Below are 19,031 nucleotides of genomic sequence, written 5' to 3' on the forward strand. Positions count from 1 at the left end.
TCATGCAATGTTCAACTTTATTCAGGGCATCAGATAATTTATATTCTGAGGGTTAGGCAAAGTCACATGAGCAGAGTTCACATGAGCTGGGCTGTCTCCAGCCAGGAGGACACCTTGTCCTTAGAAACATCATCTGAATGGCAGCGTAAGATGGTGTGTAATCTGAAGCAAACCCACTCCTGTTTACTACACCTGGGAGGGGCACGAAGGCACATTCCAAGAACACCCCATGTTATGGAGAAACAGAGGTCACAAGACTTGTCTTATTTGCTTGGTATTCACAAGCTCTCAGAAATCTCACACAGCTTCATTCCATGTTCTGACAATGTGTAAGTTGGGAGGCTTAACAGTTTTTTGTTTTTTTAGATTCCTTTAGAATGCCATATACAAGTAGGAGTAGGCTCCTGTTTGTATGTCTTGTCTTTTCTTGCCTTGTGGCTCTGGCTAACACTATCAATTCTGAGTTGAATAAGAGCATGGACCGCAGGCATCCTTGCCTTGTTCTTTATCTCAGAGGACAAGCATCCAGCCTTTCCCTATTTTGTGTATTAGCTGCAGGGTTTTGAAGTTGTTCTTCATCAAGTTGGGTTTTCTAATTCCCATTCCCAGTTCATCATTCCCAGTTTTCTAATCATTTATTGATACTGAATTTTGTCAAACACTTCTCTGCACCCATTTAAATAATTATGTGATTTTCTTCATTAACCAGTTTCTATATTGGATGTTTTTCCAAATATTAAGCCAATCTTTTCTTCCTCTAATTAGCTGGTCAGGGTGTATAATTCTTTCTTTTTTTTTTTTTTCTTGAGGGGACTAAGGATTGAATTTATGTGGCTTATCCATGCTAAACCCATGCTCTACCACTGAGCTACCCCAGCCTCTTAAGTATTTTAATATGTTGCTGGATTCTGGGTTTCAGTTCATTTATGTGACATATTAGTCTGGATTTTTAAAGTGTTATCCGTGCTTATGGTACAGGATAATATTATCTGTGATCATGGTATAGGATAACACTGACTTATGGTGAGTTTATAGTGGTCCCTCATCCATCTTTCTGCTTTATAGAACACAAGGTATAGAATTAGTGTTAATACTTTAAAAGTTTGGTAGAATTCTCTAGATAAACCATATGGGACTGGTGGTTTTGTTTTGTTTTGTTTTTAAAAAAATTAGCATAAGAAGGCCTCCGTGGACTTAGAAAAGGAATTCACTGCCACTCACATAGTTTTTCTTTTATAGGTAGGACATTGCTTTTCTCTGATTTCTTTAAGGTATTTTTTTTTCTTTGTCTAGTTTTCAGGTATTTTATTCTGTTGTGTTTTGCTATACATTTCTTTGGGCTTTATCCTGTGTAGACCCCCTCGTTCTTGGATCCATAGGTTTCTACCCACATCGCAGCCATGTTTATTTGACCAGTTTCCTGTCAGGGCTCCAATGTCGGCTCTGGCTGCAGTCCTGTGGGTCTCCGCTCAGCCCTTTCTCCAGTCTATTTTGTCTGTTGCCTGCTGGGCTGTGTCTTTGTTTAGTCTTCCGCTTGCTGACTGTGTTCTCTCTTCCCGCTGTCCTGCTCTTAAGCCAGTCTACTGAGCTTTTATTATCGTGTTTTTAGTTCCATTTGACTCTTTCTTTAATAGTTTCCGGGCTTTGCTGAGGCTTTCTGTATTTCATCTGTTTCAAATGTGTTTGCCGTCTCTCACCGAGGTTTTTTTTTTTTTTTTCTTTCATGGCTGCTTTGATTTTTGTTGTTGTTGTTGTTAGATCATCCTAACACACCTGTCTTCTCCATGTCAATCTCTGTCAATTGCTCTATCATTTAGTTTGAGATCTTCCCGGTTCTAGGTATAATAAGCACTCTTTGATTGAAATCTGGACATTTAATGTTATGCTGTAAGGAAATGCATTTTATTTAAACCCATTTTAGCTGGCTTCCTCTGATGCCCTTGTCACAGAAGAAGGGGGTGGCACTGCTTTACTTCGCCAGACAAGGGTAGAAATCCACATTCCTCACTCTGCTTCCTTGGACTCCCAGTGGGGCTTGACTGGTGGGCAGAGGGCACATTTTACATGAGCAGCAGCAGGTGGTCATTGGGCAGCTCCCTGCTTGGCTTCTGCTGGCGCCCCAAATGGAGCATATTTGGAACTCCTTGTCCCTGCCTGTTGAAGGGAAGATTCCGCCTCTGTGGCGTGGTTGGGTGGGGTGGTGGGCTTCTCTGTGACATTTGTCTAGGATAGCTAATGTGAAGAGTTTACTGCTTGCCGGGCCTCTCCAGCTATAGAGAAACATTTTTCTCCCTTTTGCAGGGTGCATCCTGATTGTCCCGCTGTTATAGAAAACGTATTAGCTACTTTTCTGTTGTTGTGTTAAAACACCACGACCAGGGCGAATTATAGAATACCTTTCATCTGAGCTTATGGTTCCAAAGGGATGAGTCCATCATGGTTGGGAGTCATGGCAGCTGCCCGGCATGGTGGCCAGAGCAGGAAGGTGGAGAGCTCACATCCTCAACTGCAGGCACAAAGCAGAGAGAGTGAAAGGGAAATAGGGTGAGAGTCTAAACACCCAAAGCCCACCCCTAGTGATGTCCCTGATAGTAAAATGGTGCTGGTTGGTGGTCACGGGCCACGGCAGAACCCAATGTTAGTTTTTAGAGCTTTATTAGGAGGGAAAGGTGGGTGGTGGGGAGAAAGGGAGAAGAGCCAGGCCTGGTGGGGGAGGGAAGCAAGGGGGGGAAGTAGAGCAGAGAGCAGAGAGAGAACACAGAAAGAGAGAGTGGGGGTCCACGCCTGGCTTTTTAAGGCAGGGATTGCATGACCACGCAGCAGTACGTAGTCGCCAGTGCCCGCTGATGATGTAAGATGCTGCGCGTGTACAGGATCCTAACAGTCCCTCCTCCATCAAGGCCCTAACTCTCAAGGTTCCCACATCTTCCCAACACAGCACCAACAACTCGGGACTAAGTGTTCAGAGACCTGTCTAGTGGAGGTATTTCTCATTAAAAGCACCACATACAGGTTGCCTGTTCTCCAGCACCTGGCCTGGATAAATGAGACAAAAAGAAAGCCTGCGGAGGTTGCACCACGCCCATCCTAGGACTCTGAACTTCCCGGCTCTCTTTCTCTCTTCCTTTTGGGGTCTTCATATGCTTGTCTTACACATGACATCCAAGGTCATCATTGTTGTGTGTATATTTGTGATATACTGTATGTTTAGTGTTTTTATTTGTATGTATGTGTGTTATGTATGTGGTATATTGTGTGTGCATGTAATATATTGAGCTAGCGTATTGTTATGTGGTATGATGTAGATATGGTGTATTGTGTGCTGTGTTGGGTGGGTTTGGTGTATGGAGTGTGGTATATGCACATGAGTGTAAGTGCCTGTGCACATGAGATGTCAGAACAGGATGCCTAGTGCCTTTATCTATGGTTCTCTGCTGTACTGCCTTTGGCCTTGAGACAGGTCTCTGACCAGACTGGAAGCTTGCCATTTCAGCTACGCTGACTGGCCAATGAGCTGTTGGGATCCCTCTGTCTATACCCCCAATTCTGGGGTTACAGGCATGTGCAGCCATTACCAAGGTTTTTCATGAGTTCTGGGGATTTGAACTCAAGTCCTCATGATTGAAGAGCAAATGCTCTTACCCACTGAACCACCTCCCCAGCCAGGTGTCATTAGCTCGTGGAATAAGGGAATACATCACTCTACTTTCTTGCAAGTGGAACCCCCTTAAATAATCATAAAATGGCATAACTCACATACGATGCTGTGTACCAATCCTACCATGTATGTATACCTGAGAATCACTTCCAGAGAAAACTCCACCAGGATCCCTTGTTCCAGAAGAGATGTGTTTTCATTTTCATTTCTGAAAAAAAAAAAAAAAAAAAAGACCCAAAAACTAGCTGCCTGCAAATAGGTTGGTGAACGACTGGGGAGGAAGTGGTGGCCAGGGTTGTCAGGCTCCCTTATCTGTTCTTCAGGGAGAGTGGCCTAGACTCTGAGTCACATCCAAATCTGCTCAGGCCATACTGGCTGCTGTGCTCCTTCCTCTGTGGCCCATGTATCATCAGCTGCAGTGGACTGGCTGGGCCAGATGCAGGTAGGAAGTCCGACTCTGCCATCAGCCCCATTGTTGGACGCAGAAGCACGTTCTAAGCCTTTTGACATCCTCCTTCCTGACCTCTGGGGTCAGGAGTTCATTTCCGGTTGCCCAACCTCACCTTACAGTGACTCTTGGTTGATTTCATCAACAAACATGCTGTAGTACGATTGCTGCGGCTGCTGGGTCTGTTTCACGCTGTCTTGTCATGGACTAGGAGGCCAGAAGGCGGTAGAGCCGTTGCCTGCAGGTCAGAGAAACAGGAAGGAGAAACACTACATGTATGCACAGAAGACGGGGGTGGGGAGAGGGAGGGAGAGAGGCACAGTGGAGGTCAGGTGGCCTTGGCTGTGAGTTATGTGGATTACCTCAGTTCCCTCATCTATAAAGTGGAGCCAATATCCCCACCTTCGGAGGAGTTGGGTGGGTGTTAGAGATTCTCGTCCAAAGGATTCTGCATATTAGAAGGCCTGTAAATATATAGGACAGTTATTATCTGCACAATGACTACAGAAAATGACTTCCTTGTCTCCTTAAACCTGTCCCTACGGTCCTACTTCACTAGGGCTCAGCTTTTCCTTTGACAAAGAGGGAGGAGGGAGGTCATGGGGAGGGGTCTGAGAGTCAGGGCAAAGCTCACTGGTCTGGGAAGGTCTGGGCCCACTGAGGCAGGAGGACCACATTCGCCCAGCAGGCTATGAAGAGCAGCTTTTGTGTGCTCACACCTACTGTGCTCACACCTACTGTGTTCACACCTACTGTGCTCAGCTCTCTACAGTCCTGCAAGAGTGATCACACTGGCCATTTTACTCTAAGGAAACAGCTTGAGCCAGGGAAGCGGCTCCACCCATGAGATGACAGAACCTACATCCGAACAGAGGCCAGTCTGGTACCAGTGCCTGGTGCTGCCAGAATCCCACACTGTCCTGCCGGTCCGGTTTGTGGAGGAGAGCACAGGCCAGCTGGTCAAAGGAGGTCTGGAGCACTGTGTCCAGAGTGAGCACAGCCAGCTCCCAGCTCTGTTCCTGCCTGTCTGGACCTCAGACCGGCTGCATCCGGTCTCCTCTCACTCCTGAGGGGTCTCAGGGGCCTGGGGCCAGCTAGGACGTGTCGGGTTGTTGCAGTACAGGGACCAGCAGGCCACGTTTCTCAACTTCCTGGCTGCTTGGACTTTCCTGACAGAGTCATGGTGGGCAGTATGGGAGTTGGCATGGGGTTGGTACTGAGGAAGGGAGCCATCTGGAGCCAAGCTTCAGCTTTAACTTGGGGGTAGAGAGACGATCTGTGAGGATGGGTTGGCTGCCAGCAGTCAGGAACCCCACCCCATCCCCACCCTCTGTGGTTGGCCAGTGTGAATATCCAAAAGGATGTTCAAGTTGTCTTCTGGCTTCACCGCTGTCACCTCCTCCTTCCTTCCCTGCTGTCTCCAACATCAGTTAGTGCCCCTCCCACTCAGCCTCTGCTACCCTAGCCCACAAATGGTCTCCAGCTATGGAGATGGGTAGAGCACGTCTGAATTTTGTCTTCCCTACTGTCTTAAAACTTAGGCAAATGTTTCTTGGGTTCCCCCAAGCCTGACTGTTACAGCTGCCGAAAGCTCCGTGTGGGTTCAGTGGTCGAGAGTGCCTGCTGTGCTTCCAGAAGACAGCACTCACACCAGGCAGCGTACCTGTAACTCCAGCTCTGGGGGACACAGCACACTATTCCAGCCCCGACAGACATCCGTGAGCGTGTGGCACACACTCACAGAGACACACGTACGCATGTAAGTTTCTTTTTTTTTTTTTTTTTTTAAGTCCCACATAAGAAACTGCTATGAAAGCCAGGCATGGAGGCATGTGCTTGTGTCAGCGATGGGGAGGGGAGGGATCACTTCGACCTGAGCAGCTTGAGAAGCTCCTCTGCAGTCTGCCATAGTACCAGACAAATCATCTTAAGGGACAAAGGACCTGTCTTGGCTTGTGGGTGAAGTCCACCCGGACAGGGAAGGCATGGCGGCTCTGTCTGGGCCACAGGAGCTGGTTGCACAGCTCGTGAGTGCTCAGCAGACTAGGAAGCAGCAATGCTAAGACCTGTACAGCTTTGAGGTTGACCTGACGGGGATGAAGGGAATGAAGAACCACAGACGAGGGTCTGGAAAAGCTGGAATCCGGTGGGTCACGTGCTCTGATGGAGATGCACTAGCAGCCTGGGAGCTTCGGCATGTTTTATTTATACAGCAGAATGAGGAGGCGGCAGGTTAGCAGATATCCAAGGAGGGGTGTCGATAGAGGAGTGGTCTCAGGCCATAGTCTTCTGGAAGCTGTGGTTGATATTTTCTGCACACAGTCAACATCTGAGCAGATTAGGGAAAGGCCTTGCCACTCCCATGGGCCTGAGGCATTGGGGCCCTTGACATGGCCATGCTCATGTCAACAATACACATCCCCTCAGAACTTCATCCACTCCCCCACATGGCAGAAACTAGGATGAAACCCATAAGCCCTCAACATCCAGTCACCCACTTCCTCAAGCTAGGCCCCACTTCCAAAAGTTCTATAACCTTTCAAAACAGCATTATCAGCTGGGACCAAATGTCCAACACAGAAGTCAATGAGAGTACTTCATATCCAAACCACAATACCCTGACTTATAAACAAGAACAACAACAAAACCCCCAAAAGCAAGCAAGCTGTGAACATTAGGGAAATCACTCAACCTCTTGAAGTCTTAGTGTTCTCATCTGTGAAAAGGGTTTGAGGGTTCATGAGAAGAAACTCCAGTCTCTAAGTCCCCCCACCCCTTAGACTGGCCCCTGCTTCTCCACCTTCTGGTCCCTCTCCATGCCAGTTGTTAGAGAGAGGTCCAAATGCTGCTGTAAGTTCTGCCCTTTGTGGCAGTTATTTTTAGAGGACCAAGTCTGGTTCTGTGTGCCTAATATCCAGCCTCCGCACTGGGCCAGCCACTCAGAGCTCTTTGGCTTGGCTTCTCCACGTTCACACACCAGAGTTGTCCACTTGGCTAAATTGTTTCCCTCGGTGTTAAATGTTATCTGTCTCAACTCCTGATACTCCTGAAGGCTTCTGTTTGCAGAAAGGGACTTTTCAGTGATAAAGTTAAAAGGAGGTCATGAGGGTGGACCCAGTGCCCTTACGACTGTTGTATGTATTAGATGAGGGGACCAAGACACAAACACACACAGCAAGGACCACGGGAAGACCCTGGAGAAGGATGACCATCACAAGCCAAGAAAAGAACGCAGAAAACTAAGCATGTGTACACTGGATCTCTTATTTAATATGGCCTGTGGTGCTGTGTTGGGGCAGCATGATCCGACAGACTAGACAGGGACTATTGTTGGTTGTTTTTTTACTCCTTTTCTCTTTCTCCCCAGCTCCCAAATAAATCACACATGCAGGCTTATTCTTAATTATGAATGCCTGGCCTTAGCTTGGCTTGTTGCTTGCCTGTTTTCCTTAACTTTAAATTATCCCATCTACCTCCTGCCTCGCTATTGGCCGTTCAGTTCTTTATTAGACCATCAGGTGTTCCAGACAGGCACAGTAACACAGCTTCACAGAGTTAAACAAATGCAACATAAACAAAAGTAACACACCTTAATATAATACTCCCTCACAGATTGTTCTAAGGCAATAACCAAGGACCTCAATTTTAAGCCATACGTTTTTGTTGTCAATAAATTCTTTGTTGTGTAAGGCATGAATTTTAAACTTAAAAATGTCCCTTAGCATCTATCTTTGTAAGATTTTTCACTGCCCATGCGAATGACTTACAGGAGGAAGGAATTATTTTGGTCCACAGTTTCAGAGGTAGGCTGCTTCCATGTTTCTAGGTCCTCAATGAAGCAGGCCAACGGGAAGGGGCTAGAGCAGGATATAGCTCCTAAAACTGCCATCCCACTTCCTGCAACTAGGCCCCACCTTCAGCAGCTCTAACACATTCCATCAATGGCTTATACCTTCGATTACGTCAGGGCCCTTGTTTCTCTGGAAGTACCCTTGCACATACCCAGAGCTGTGCGTTACAAATCTAGACATCTCTTGCCTGGCTGTGGTGGTGCACACCTTTCATCTCAGCACTCAGGAGGCAGAGGCAGGTGGATCTCTGTGAATTGGAGGCCAGACTGGTCTACAGAGTGAGTTCCAGGACAGCCAGGAATGTTTCACAGAGAAACCCTGTCTCAACAAAACAAAACAACCCCAAAAACCAACCAAACAAAACACAAAACAAATCTAGACCATCTCTTGGTCCAGTCAAGCTTTGAAATCAGCCCAAGTCATCAGCACCTATCATCTTGTTTTGGCATGATTTGGCTTGAGAACTTGGGTCAATACCCTGACGGTGCATCATGAGAAGGGGGTATCTGGAAGTTTCTCCACTTGGAAGTGTGGAGTCCCTCTTCCCTGTCTGTCCTTTTCAACACAGATCCGCTGTGAGTGTTGCTCTTTCTAGGGCCTCTGCTGACCAGAGCCTAGAGTGTCGTCTGACGGTGTGTCTCTCTGGAGCCTGGGCTGTTTCTGCTTCAGTAAGGAGCCTATGGCTGGCCTTAAGGGAAGCTGCTCCCGTATTCACACTGCGTGATTCAGCAATAGCCCTTCACTTCTTACAAGACAGGCCTCTGAGGGGTTCACCAACTAACAATAGCTCAGCCCAGTTAATCACAGGTCTATGGTATCTGTTTAACCATAAATATTTATTTATGAGTAGACACTTGGGATACCCTACATGTTCCTTTTAATAAAAAAAAAAAATAACTAAAATTCTGCTTTTGATTAACGTGGTAGATAGGAAATCTTAAAATGCCAGAACAAGCTGGAAATGCCAAAGGAAATGGAAGAACCACCCTTTAACATTAGTGGCTGTCCACCGGAACCCTGGCTTGAGAACTTGGGTCAATACCCTGACGGTGCATCATGAGAAGGGGATATCCAAAATGGCCACTGGCTGTGGGCGTTCTGTTATAGTCAAAGCTGTGCTCACATTCTTTCCTGCTAAAGCAGTGTGTGGACTTGAACTTGTTTGTTCTAGGTCTCTGGTTACGTGGTTCCCTGAGATGGACTCTCACCTTTTTCCTGTCAGCTCTGAGTTCTGGAACCAGGCTCAGCGGCTGGGGGTCTGAATGAGGGGTTTCCTGGGCTCCTCGGCACGGGCCTTGGCTGGCTTTCTCCTTTGCATGGGGCCTTTGCATTCCTGGGGCAGCGGCCTGTCAAAAGATCCAGTTACAACACATTTAGTTATAAGACGGAATTTGCTTCTATTTGCAGTTCTAGAAATCAGGCAACACTTCATTTTTATAAACGAGACTGAATTTTGTGATGAGGTAAGCAGATGAGCTTGGCTACACAGGCAGAAAAAGGCTGAAACCAAACCAAAAGTGGGTTCGTTTTCCCCAAGTTAAGAAACTGTAAAAGCTGAAGCAGAGGAGCTTTGTCCCATGGGCTGAAAGCAGCTCCTCTGGGGATCTGGCTGTTACCTCTCCTGACTTATCTGAAGATACATGAACCCCTTAGTTCATGGGGGTGTGACCTTTGTCACCGGTGACTGCAGAGTCCTAGCAGATGGCTTCTTTAAATCTTAATGGTGTAGCCTATGCTTGGTACATGAAAACAAAGGGGAGAGCAGGGCAGGATCTAGAAGGTTCTCTACAGTAGGTCGGAGCCACCAGGGTTTGGGGGCTGGGTCTCCGGTTAGTAGTCAGAACACAATGAGAGATGTTAGAGAAGGCTGTGTGAGGCAAAGGTGTGATGTGGAGCCTCAGCACACACCAGGGCAGCTCAGTTTGCCTTCAGGGGTGCCGCTGGGAGGCTTGCTCAGCTCCCAGAGCCTCAGTTTCCTTGTGGAAGAATGTATACCAGCCACCATGTTGTGGGGATCAACTGAGGCCCTGGCTCCCATGACAACACACTGAGAACTTTGAATTGCTAAGCAAATGATGCATCACTGTCTACCATCATTAGTGGTTATTTTTTTATTTTAGAAAGTCCAGCATCATCCTGGTGGTGTAGAGAACTTGAGAAGGAATCTGGGGGCCTCAGACCTTTATTCATTGGCTGATAGAAGCCTCTGGAAACTGGCTAGCAGTGGACGGGGATGAGGCCAGGAGACAGGCATAGTGTCTTTGGCAACCCCATGGGGCCTCCGCAACATTTATACTCTCATACACTCAGTCATAGCACTGAGTCAGGCCTCGGCTCCTGTACTTGGCCTGAGTGTCAACTTTCCAGAGGTAGAACCACCCGAGCAGGAAGCCTCACCCGAAGAACTGTCTGTCCCATTGCCTTAACTGATGTAGGAGGACCCACCCCAAGTGTGGTGCCACCTTCAGGTAGCAGCAGGGATTGTGAGAGCCATGGTGGACATTGACTTGCCTTTTGCATGCCTGACCTTCTTCTCTCCAAGTTGTTTTACCCTGTGGCTGCTGCTGATTCCTCCACTGTGATCAGAACACAGTGGTTCTAGGCTTCCATGGTTTTCAGCACCAGGGTGGGTCCACTGAGGTACTCAACTTCAAAGACTGAGCAACCACTGGGTTCTTAGCCTCTCATGTGTGAGACAATTTGTTGTTACTATTTTAAGAAACTGATTTGATAAATTTTTTATTAAATCTATACTTACATTTTAATATAAATCTATATAATTTGTACTGATGTTCATCCTATTGGTTCTGTCCCTTTGAGAACCCTCACTAACACATCATCCCCGCCGCGGATTGTTCCTCGCATTCCCCAAGTCAGTACTGTAGTTGAAACCAGATTCTTGCTTGTTACCTATGGCCTCCTGTGGATTCCTCTGTGAGGAACATGACTGAGCTGATGGCTGCCTCTCCCAAGTCACTAGGGTTTGGGACATTTATACTGTGGCCTGGAATGAACCATTCTAGGGACCGTCCTGTGTCAAGGCTGGGGATATATGTGACTGAGGGCTCCTGGCAGGGACTGCCTAGGAAGTTGAAACCTACACACACACACACACACACACACACACACACACACACACACACACACACACACACACACGACAGAGGACTTTCACACTATGCCAGCCTTACCTTGATTTTCTTTTTAAAAACTGAACATGTGGCACATGCCTTTAATCCCAGCACTCGGGAGGCAGAGGCAGGCGGATCTCTGTGAGTTCGAGGCCAGCCTGGACTACCAAGTGAGTTCCAGGAAAGGCGCAAAGCTACTCAGAGAAACCCTGTCTCGAAAAACCAAAAAAAAAAAAAAAAAAAAAAAAAAAAAACTGAACATGGTAGCTGGTGCCAGCAGCTTCCTGAGGGGCTGAATCTCCAGCCCCCAATCTCTGGTCTCTGATCCTGGATCCTGGTCAAGCCTTCTGTGCACACAAGGAAGCCTGGCCTGACCCAGCCTGGGGGAGGACCAGGCTGGCTGAGGGCAGGGAGGGATGCAGAGTTGGGAACAGGAAGATTACAGGTACTATAGTCATTGGTCTAAATTTGGAGGATACCCCAAATTTCCATGGCCTTCTGTCCTAAGACAAACTGTTCCAAGGATACATGGTAAGGTAATAAAAACAGACCGTATTAATTGAGAAAGCCACTCCCAAGGATGGGAGAGGGTTAATGAGCAGGCCAAAATCCAGGATCATGAGGCTCATAACCCTTCACAGGTCATTTATGTAACACCACTTCTCCCATGTTTGGAGACCACAGGCTTTTCCCCAACATGCTCTGTTTGTTGTGTGTAGCCCAGGTAGGGAAGGTTTGTGGCCCTCCTCTGTATCATGCTAACAGTGTTGTCTGTCTCTGTCTCCACATTCCAGTTTTCTGGCCACACTAGGAATGAGGTCTGCTGCTCCTTGTATGGCTAGGTATGAAAGTATCCTTTTGGAAATGAATACCAAGGTGGTTAGAGATTCATCAACCTTCTGTTAGGGTTTCTGCGGAAGAGTGCATTGGAGGATCGATCGGGGCCAAGGAATGCTGCAAAGATCACATCACGCAACAGATCTCATGCAAGGGATTTATTGGGGTGGGGGGAAGGGATACACACACACACACAGGGGAGTGGGCTGTGATGGCCGGGACATTTTAAAGTGTACATGTGTCACATTTGGTGGCAGGTGATGATGTAGCTACAGGCACTGAGTCACTGGAGGCAGGCTGGGGGAGCACCTGGTTCCTGACATGCCTCCCTTTGGTTTATCGTAAGAGGTGAGGAAATAGGAAGGGGTGGCTGATGAGGCAGGAATGAGGGTGCTCTACTCTTTGGACTGCTTCCTGTTGTCTAGGGGTGTCAACATCTTTGGAGACAAAAGAAAGTTGAGATGCTGGCCAAGTCCAGGTTGTTTCACATTTCACTCACTGTCCAGACTCTGCAAGACCATTTGGGGCTAGGGACATGAAAGCAGCAGTTGGAACAGTTTGTGAGGCTGGGCTACCTCAGACTAGCCACTCTGAAACTGTTCGGGATACAGATTTTGAGGGAACACCTGGAGCTGGTGCTGGAGCAGTCTGCAGTTGACTTGAAATCTGTTGGGACAGAGACTAGGGAGGGAAGGTAAAGTTAAGGAGTTTAAGGGAAAGTTTTTTTTTTTTTTTTTTTTTTTTTTGGTTTTTCGAGACAGGGTTTCTCTGTGTAGCTTTGCGCCTTTCCTGGAACTCGCTTTGGAGACCAGGCTGGCCTCGAACTCACAGAGATCCGCCTGGCTCTGCCTCCCGAGTGCTGGGATTAAAGGCGTGCGCCACCACCGCCCGGCTTAAGGGAAAGTTTTTATCCAGGGTGTACATTTGAAACTTTCAGGCCCATGGTCCTGGTATGGTAGTTGTGGAAGAGAAGTCCCAAGACCACGGAGAGAGAGACAGAGAGGGGGGCAGAGGCAGAGGCAGAGACAGACAGACAGACATCCCACTCTTAGGAATAGGTGGAACTGGCAGGTACGGAACAAGTTGTTAATTGACAGTACTTATCTAGAGTCCATTTTTCCTGTGAGAGGTGGATTCAAGCCAATTCCCTGAATCTTACAAGAATTCTTAAGTTTATAAAAAGAGGTAAATTTCAGATATGTTAGCATTTCCAATGTTTGTAATCTGTACTACAATCTATATTGTAGAAAAGGCTGTAGACTCATGCTTTTGAGTCATAGCAGAAGCTTGGGGACCAAAAACGACTTTTGGTTAAGAGCATTTACACTCTTTCCTCTATCCAGAAGACTGAGTGTGTATAGGTTAGACAGATGTTTTTAGCACAATGAAAAGCACTTTTAAGTCTATACTTAGAAGACAACAAAAGGAAATTTAAAATCTTGAGCTTGTGACTATGATATCAGTAGTCAGCACTTAGCAGAGTAGATTAATTAGTTATCAGAACTCCACTGATCAATGTTAAAACTCCGAACTTTTGAAGTTTTAATATAACAATAGCATAGAGAGGGAAAGAAATCTGACACATTTTTCATTTTTATATACCTTAAGTCACTTTCTTATACCTTCACAAATTGCATTTACACACCTTTAAACACTTTTTTAGACCGTTATAACTTAAGCTTTCATATCCTCAGACCTTTATAACTTGCATTTACACATCTTAAAACATTTTCTTGGACCCACAACTTACGCTTTTGTATCCTCGGACCTTACATAAACTTTACACCTTTTTTTTTCTATCCAGTCATTTACCATGAGACACAGGTGGTTGATGACTGAGAGCAGTTATTGTAAATCCAATTCTTTTAAATAAAGGATTAGTAAAAAGTTACATTGGTATGTTTTATAAGTTTAGCTATTTTTAGAGTCTGGTAGCAAGGTAGACTGTGTCTAGACCTAGTAGTAGCTCTAGGAAAGTGAGGCCTGAAGCCTGATTTTTACATATGAAGAGAACTGGGAAGACAGCTGAAGCCTTGGCTGCTGCTGTTCAATTGGCAAAGTTATTACTAACCTAGTCGTAAACACCATCAGATACCTGAGAAGGATAAATTTCACCTGAGTAAGCAGGAAGGACAGACCAAGTAGCTTCTGAATCTATTGAAAATGACAGAGACTTACTGGCTACCTGGAAAATCGCCCTAGATTCCTCTGTGGTTGTTGGAGGCAGAGGGCCCAGGGTAGTCTAAGTCTTTGGCTACAATCCCCAGAAGATCCAACAGACTTTCCTGTGGAGGAAGCACTGGGGGGACCAGCCTACCTTGTCTAGGCAAAGCGGGGTATTCAACTCCCCAGTATCCTGCTTGTCCACAGTTTGTACAGGGTCCTGGCAGTGGACGAGGTGAAGGGCAGTTTTCACCCAGTGGCTGGCTCTGCCACATTCAAAGCAAGCTCCAAGTGTTCTTCTGTGCTCCATTGTCTGTGGAGGAGATCTAAGGGCAGCTGCCAGGAGCTGGCACTTCTATCATGGGAAGCTTTTTTTTTAAAAAAATTAAATATTAAATGCCATGTTCAGCAGATCTCTCAAAAGTTCTGAGGACCACTTATCCATTAAGTATATCTAAACTAAACAAACTTTGCTTGTTTCTAGTAACTTGTTTTAGGCTTAACTTTGAAAACATATACAGGAGGTTAAATAAAACTTGTTCCTGTAATTAATTATATTAGTATTTAGCATGACTACAAGTATAGTTCTTTTCTTTTTTCTTTTTTGATTTTGAGACAGGGTTTCTCTGTGTAGCCCTGACTGTCCTGAAACTCTCTCTGTAGGCCGGCCTTGAACTCACAGATATCTACCTGCCTCTGCCTCCTGAGTGCTGGGATTAAAGGCATGCACACCATCACCCAACTAGAAGTATAGTTCTAAACACATTAAAGAATCTGATTATCTATAAGGTGACTATTAACTTGCATGTCTTAATTATCTTTAACAGTTTACAATAAGTTAGTAGTGTTCATAAGACTAGGACTTTACATTCTATCCCTGTTAGGTTTAGCCTCAAGAAATAACAATTTTTGAATTGAAGGTCTTCTAGTATCAAAATAAAACTTTTAATCATAGATACTGTTCATAGAGAGACTGGCAACTTTATTGATCCTTTTGCTGTTGTTGTTTTTCTGAGACAGGTTTTCTCCATATAGTCCTGGCTGTCCTGAACCTTACTCTGTAGACCAGAATGACTTTGAACTCACAGAGATCCACCTGCCTCTTTCTTCTGAGTGCTGCCCAGCCTACTGATCCTTGTATAGTGCACCATTATAGAATTTTTTGTATGGCTTAGATTGTCCAAATGGCTACAGCTTAAAGTGAGCAAAGACAAAAAAGCTAGACAAACATTATTGTGAACCTGAGTAGACTTAGGAATTTATAAATCTTGCTTATCAAATATACCTTATTTATTAAACATGTTGTTACTTATCTGAATTTTCTAGCAGCTTGGTGTTGAACAGTTAGCAAAGACGTAAGCAGTTAGACATACATTTTTTTGTTGGTGTTGTTGCTTTTTTGTTTTGATTTTTTTTCAAGACAGTTTTTCTGGGTGGCACTGGCTGTCCTGGAACTTGCTCTGTAGACTAGGCTGGCCTGGAATTCATAGAAAGCCACCTGCCTCTGGCTCCCAAGTGTTGAGATTAAAGGTGTGCTCCACCACGCCCGGCAGACATACATTTTAAATCAGCTTTTGTTAATCTGAAAACCTTAAATTTTTATCATCATATACAGTATATTCTAAACCAGAGTTGAATCACACATATAGTATGTTGTGGCAAATATAACCTTAAATTTTTATCATCATACAAAAGTCCATACCAATCCAAAATATTTTGGAGACTTGCTGTTGCTTCCTTAGTGCAAAAAGAGATACAATGATAAACATTAGGACTTAAGAAGTTTCACAATTGTTGTTCTATGCCATCATCATCTGAAGATGATGGGTAAATCACGGCATGCACTCTTTAACCTTAGTAAAGATGGCCGTCAGCCACGTGGCTGCTTAAATCTTGATGAGGTCATAGGCCAAGATGGAGGAGAGTTATTTTAAAACATGTTTTTCTAGTAGATTTTTTTTTAATTTCAAATGAGAGTTGAATCCAAGTTACATACACACATACAAAGTTGAATCCAAGTAACATATATACATACAGAGTTGAATCCAAATTATACACACATACACACATCCTAAACAAGAGTTGAATCACACACACATACACACACACACACACACACACACACACACACACACACACAGATTTTTAATTATAAGCCTTTAGTTATAAGCTTAAGGCCATTTTTTATTACAGATTTTATAGGTTTTTTTCTTTAATGAACAATTTACAAATCCTGAATGAGAGTTTACAGATAATCTTAGAGATTTTTTTCAAGAGCAGAGCATAGAGAAATCAGAGATAAAATATTTTAAGAGTGGAAAGTAGAGCTGGATGGTGGTGGCGGCGGCGGCGGCGGCGGCGGCGGCGGCGGCGGCGGCGGCGGCGGCGGCGGCACACGCCTTTAATCCCAGCACTCAGGAGGCTGAGGCAGGCAAATCCCTGTGAGTTCTAGGCCAGCCTGGTCTACAGAGCGAGTTCCAGGATAGGCTCCAAAGCTACAGAGAAACCCTGTTTCAAACAAACAAACAAACAAACAAACAAACCCAAACCAAACCAAAACAAAACAAAAGAAAGAGTGGAAAGTAGAGAAAGTGTAGAGTGGAGCAAGTTTAGATATAAGATGTTTGGGGATCTTTAGTCCACGCAGTTACAATTGTTTGTTATAATTTGTGAGAATCTGGAATTCAGATTCGCCAGTTTTTTGGCCATTGATCTGTACTGAGGCCAGGCTGTCATAATAAAATCTGTGCTCATGGAGGAAGAGAGAGAGGGTGGGAAGCAGAAGATGGTGTGGGTGTGTTCCTATAAGCTCCAAGAGGGAGCTGAGAGCTGAAGCTGTGGGAGATAGCCAGCGGAGTGCAGGGAAAAGGGAGCAAGTGGGTGTCTTTAGGGGAGAGACCCACACAGGTGTAGAGGGCCAGAGCCAAGAGAGGAAGTTGTCCACGTGGTGGGAGTACCAAGGGTGTAGAAGCTGGCTCCAGGAGACAGAGACCCACATAGGGCACAGGACAAGGAGAGGAACGGTTAAGGGACAAGGAGGAACAACCAGGAACCGAGAAGCACGTAGGTGCCCACGTGGAGGGCACAGCAGGTCAGGAAGAAGCAGCAGCTGAAGAATTGCAGGGCAGAATTTGGAGTCAAATTTTGTGGGTGGTAGAAGCCACAGGAACAAATGGCCAGCACATACCTTAGGAGGCTTAGATCAGCGCCTTGGTTCAGAGCTGACGTTGCCGGGGAGAACAGATGTGCGAACCTGCAGCTGGCCTTCTCCTTTGCTTTTTCCGCTTAGCTCCCACTTTGCAACAAGCTTACAGATCCATCAAAGGTAACTTAAAAACAGGACATTTACACAGTGTGTGTGTGTGTGTGTGTGTGTGTGTGTGTGTGTGTGTGTGTGTGTGTGTGATGAGACAAAACAAACAGGGCTTGGAGCAGAGAAAAGAGAAATAGGAATAAGGAATCCTTTTCTGTCCCCATCCTTCCCCTATCGCTTGCACTATAAAAGTGAATAAATTTGAGATTCCCAAGGGCGAGGAAGAGGGGGAGGTCCAAGGCCTGAAGTCCAAGGTGTCTCCAGGACTCAGGGGGACTGAATGAGGAAGGCACAAACTGTTCAGTGGATTGTCACCACACTGGACAGGGATCAGGGGCATAGCCTGGCTAAGCCCAAGGAGAGACTCCACACTGTTGGGGAATGTTATTTTAAGGTGTGTTACTTTGTTTATGCTGCGTTTGTTTAACTCTGTGAAGCTGTGTTACTGTGCCTGTCTAAAACACCCAATAGTCTAATAAAGAGCTGAACAGCCAACTGTGAGGCAGGAGAGAGAAATAGGCAGGGTTGGCAGGCAGAGAGGATAAATAGAAGGAGAAATCCGGGAGGAGAAAAGAAGTAGCCAGAGAAGAAGGAGGACATCAGGGGCCAACTACCCAGCAACACAACCAGCCATAAGAGTGAGAGTAAGATTTACAGAAGTAAGAGAACAGGAAAAGCCCAGAGGCAAAAGGTAGATGAGATAATTTAAAGTTAAAGAAAGCTGGCAAGAAACAAGCCAAGCTAAGGCTGATCATTTATAAATAAGAATAAGCCTCAATGTATAATTTATGTGGGAGCAGGGTGGCAGGCCCCCTAAAAGATCAAAGATCGACCAACAACACAGCACCTGGTACTAGGACTTTCAAACAAAGCCAAAAGGTGAAAACTGAGTTAAAAATGAAGTTTCACTGAAGGGAAAGGATCAGAGGTAGGGTCAGTGAAGAGGGTCAACCTTAGCCTTAAAGACCATGACCTTCACCTCCTAGAACACCAGAGAGCTGCCGGATGCTCAACAGTAACTCCCTTGGATCCAGGGAAGCATTTATACTGACCAAAGGGAAAACTTACCAGTTGCCGCTGTTGGATGGGGTACCTTGTTGGGGAACAATCCTTTTATACACTGTGAAGAAGTGTCAATCTAATTGGCTTAATAAAAAAGCTGAACAGCCAATAGCTAGACAGGATTTCCAGGCATAGAGGACGCTGGGAGGAAGAAGGGCAGAGATGTGAGGAAACACAGAGGAAGCAGAAAAGCAGGATGGACAGTATGTAGACGAGCCTCAGGGCTGCACATAGAGCAACAGAAATGGGCTAATTTAAGTTATAGATCTAGTTAGAAACAAGCCTAAGCTATTGGCCGAGTTTTCATAGTAAGTCTCTGTGTCATGATTTGGGAGCTAGCTGATGGGACAGAGAAAGACTCGCTACAGTGCCCAGCAACTGGTGAGCCAGAAAGTGAGTCTGTTGCAGGTGGACTGGAGATCAAGCATAGGATCCCAGTGTGGCTTAGACTCCCAAGGGGGGAGTGCACAGGCACCAGAATAGCCTACCGAGTCTGGGCACCAGTGTTAGGATTTCAGCCGAAAAGTACCTTGGCTGATCGACTGGGGCCAAGGAATGCCTCAAAGAT

General features: G+C 45.8%; 1 long non-coding RNA gene across 1 annotated transcript; it reads right to left on the reverse strand.

The window, feature by feature from the left end:
• LOC128123091 (uncharacterized) lies at positions 1–9,432 on the reverse strand. Its single transcript, XR_008222566.1, has 4 exons — positions 9,166–9,432; positions 4,222–4,344; positions 3,795–3,866; positions 1–2,506 (listed from the first exon to the last, which is right to left on the reverse strand). It is a non-coding gene; the product is annotated as an uncharacterized LOC128123091 (long non-coding RNA).
• Positions 9,433–19,031: the final 9,599 nt, after the last annotated feature.

The sequence above is a fragment of the Peromyscus californicus genome, unplaced genomic scaffold, assembly GCF_007827085.1.
Source record: "Peromyscus californicus insignis strain IS unplaced genomic scaffold, ASM782708v3 Scaffold_3__1_contigs__length_106647218, whole genome shotgun sequence".
Taxonomy (NCBI): domain Eukaryota; kingdom Metazoa; phylum Chordata; class Mammalia; order Rodentia; family Cricetidae; genus Peromyscus; species Peromyscus californicus.